This window comes from Acinonyx jubatus, chromosome A1 (assembly GCF_027475565.1).
Source record: "Acinonyx jubatus isolate Ajub_Pintada_27869175 chromosome A1, VMU_Ajub_asm_v1.0, whole genome shotgun sequence".
NCBI classification, from domain to species: domain Eukaryota; kingdom Metazoa; phylum Chordata; class Mammalia; order Carnivora; family Felidae; genus Acinonyx; species Acinonyx jubatus.
Genome location: NC_069380.1, coordinates 185155788 through 185159060, shown reverse-complemented (window position 1 = coordinate 185159060; position 3273 = coordinate 185155788). Strand labels below are relative to the sequence as shown.

The 3273-nt window shown below is 44.9% G+C and overlaps 1 long non-coding RNA gene across 1 annotated transcript; it reads left to right on the top strand.

Annotated features, from left to right (window-relative positions):
• The first annotated feature begins 276 nt into the window (after positions 1 to 276).
• Positions 277 to 2915, top strand: LOC113603292 (uncharacterized). The gene is made up of 3 exons (XR_003424874.2): positions 277 to 1332; positions 1942 to 2012; positions 2408 to 2915. It is a non-coding gene; the product is annotated as an uncharacterized LOC113603292 (long non-coding RNA).
• The last annotated feature ends 358 nt before the right edge of the window (positions 2916 to 3273 follow it).

The window sequence follows — 3273 nt, the reverse complement described above, 5'->3', positions numbered from 1 at the left end:
AGTTCTGTGACCTTTCTGAACATTTCTGTTTCTTCCTTTTTTTATTTGTAAAATGAAAGATCAGGTCATACCAGTGGTTTTAGAGTTATAATTTATGTGTGTGTATGGTAGGTAGGTCACAGAACACTTAGACAAGCTGATAATTAGACTTTCTTTACAAAGAATGTATGTCCCCACACATTTTATATAAAATTCAGGATGTTTTAAGACTCCCCTGGAAACCCACCCTTGGATTCCAGCTTGCAAACCATTTTGTGCTTCATTCATCTTACAAGCTTCTGTGAAGCCCATGCCTTCCAAGTTGATTTCCCTACTGAGCCCAAACCAAATGGAGAATCTGTCCATTTGTAAACAAGTGCTTAGCGCATTCTCCCCTCCAGTCCAGCCAGCCGCAGCTCAGCAGGGCTGTGAAGAGATGTGCCACTAGGGCCTTTGCACATGCTATGCAGGTTATCCCCTGCACAAGGTGATCCCCAGCTGATGGCCAAGGCTTTTCCTAATTCACACAAAAGTGGGACATGGGCCAGCAGCAGATTATGCACCGTGTAATTGTGCACCAAAATATATAAGATGCAGCAGGAGACTTTCCACCTCAGGGCTTGCTCTCCCTTTGTGGGCTCAGTAGACAGTATTAATTAGCGGCTGGAGAGAAGGCTAGCCCAATATACACTTAAAACTCAGGCAAGACTGAGCTCCTTGAATTACGACTCTTGTGGAAAGTAACTGGATTCATTGGAATTCTCAGTTGCAGATAATGGAAACCAATTCGCTGACTTGAGCAGAAAAGGAATTTATTGAAAGCATGTCAGGTGGGTCACAGAAATGTCAGCAAAGCTACAGCCCAGGCACAAGATAAAGGGCAGTGACAAGGGAGGTCAGGTGTCCGTCACAACAGCAGTCTGTGTGATGACACAGCCCCAGTCTGGCATAGGTACCAGGCTTATGCTGCTGCCACAGGGATGATGGAGTGAAAGGTGTCACCACTCCAGCTAAAATGGATTCTCTAGGGCCTTGTTTCACTGCATATGCACATATAATTGGTGAACCTGGGTCACGTGTTTAACCCTCCCAGCTGCAAGGTACACTGGAAAAGTGAATGACTGACATTTCCCAGTCTGTAGAGGGTGTGCTCTCTGCCTCCCACCAAGACCCTGAAGGGGGAGAGGTCCCCTCCAAGTAATTGAAGGCAGTTCTCTGAAATCAACAGACATTCTGCAGAAACAGAAACCAGCCAGAGCTAGCTTCAGTAAAAAGGACTCTTAGAGGCTACAGTGTGTTTCATGGCACCAAGGGCAGGAGGGAAGCTGGACTTCTGTAATGGCCTGGAACCAGGTACTTGAAAATCAGCCGAACTCTTTCCCCAGATCTCATCTCTGCATCTCTGTGCTGCTCCTTCATTTTCTCTCTGCATTTTGACATTTTTCAGTTTAGGAGGCAAAATCTTGTGGTAAAAAAATGGGGTCTTTGGAGCTCTCAGGGTCCCTCCCAGGAAGGAGAGCTAGGCACAAGAGGCGGCTCCCAATCCCCTCACACCTTCATTCTGGCCACTCAGGATGGGTCTCTGTTGTTCTACATGGTTTTCACCCACTGTGGAGATCGCTTTAGGGAGCCTGAGCATCCCTCCTTATGTCTCTCTGAGGCTGCAGTTAGAGGACTTCCTCATACTACTGGTGGAGGGTCTGGGGTCTCAGAAGTTCAGTGACTTCAGATTCTGACTGTCCCATGAATGAGTTGGTACATGTACAGTGCTTAGGAGAGGCCTCAGCGTTTGGAAGCCTTTCAACAGATATTGGTTATGTCCCTGGGATCTCCTTTCTTCCAAAGTGTATTTCTTTCCTCTTTTTTTCTTTCTCTTTCTTGGCTCCCCCTGTCCCTTCTTCATTCATTTTTTTTCCCAGAAATATGTACTGAAGGCCTTCTGTGTGCCTGGTACCATTGTAGGTGCTGAGAACTCTCTGGCCAAGGCTTTCATTTCGGTAGAAAGCAAGCGAACAAGATGCTTTCTGATGGTGGTAAGTGCTCTGAAGGAACTAAACGGAAGTGGCAGGGGCTGGTTATGGGGCAGGGCTGCTTTGAAGTGGTGATTAGGGAAGGTGCCTCTGGGGTGGTGGTTAGGAACTGAGATAGGAAGGACAAGAGGGAAGAGCATGGGGAACAACCCTGAGGTGAGAACAAGCTGGAAGGAAGGAAAGAAGGAAAGAAAGAAAGAAAGAAACAGCATGTGGTTGGAGCATGGCAGGGTAAGTGTGATGGGAGATAAAAGTGGAGGGAAGGCTGAGGCCACATCAGGAAAGGCTCTGTAACAACGTGCTTGATCTAAGTGCAAGGGGTGGGGAAGCCATGGGAGCCATTTAAGTAGGGCCCCGTTGTGATCTGACTTACAGTAAAAGAACATTGTTTTTATCAGAGAACCACAAACTGAGGGACATTCTACAACCAAACAAAAGTAAACAACAAAGACAACCCAACTGGCCTGTAGTCTTCAAAAATGTCAAGGTCACGAAAGACAAAGAAGGACTGAGGAAGAGGTTGCACATTAAACAGCTGTGGCAATCGAGCACATTGTGTGGTCCCGGACCAGTATTTTTTTTTTTTTTTTTAATGAACTTCTTTGTTGGCTTATTAGCTATAACTGTATGTGTGTTTGTGTATGTGTTCTTTTTTAGTGTTTGCTTTAGAATTTATAGTATACACGTTTAGCTCATTGCACTCCACTTTGAGGTATTATATCACTTGATACTTCATGTATGGTGTAAGAACCTTGGATAGTGTACTTGTGTTTCTTCCCCTTCCAGCCTTTTGTGCTATTACTGTCATACATTTGTACTTCTAATATGTTATAAACCCCATATTACCATGTCATTATTTTTGTTTAAACAGTCACCTCTTAAAGAGATTTACATCAGAAAACATGCCCTCCCCTGCCCCCCTACCCCCCCCCCCCCCCCCCAGTGTTATTCACTCCTTTGTGAGCTCCAGATGACCATCTGGGTCTCTTCTCTTCTGCTGGCAGAACTTCTTGAACATAATTCTTGAAGTGTGGATCTGCTGGTAATGAATCCCTTCAGCTTTTGTATGTCTGAAAAAGTCTTTATTGTAGGATTCTAGGTTGACAGCTTTTTTTTCCTCTTTCTTTCAATACTTTAAAGATGAAATTCCACTGCTTCTCATCTTGCATGTTTTTCAATGAGGAGAAATCTGCTATTATTCTTATCCTTGCTCTGTGCCTAATGGCTTTTTCTTTCAATAGCTACTTCTCCCTGCCCCCAACCA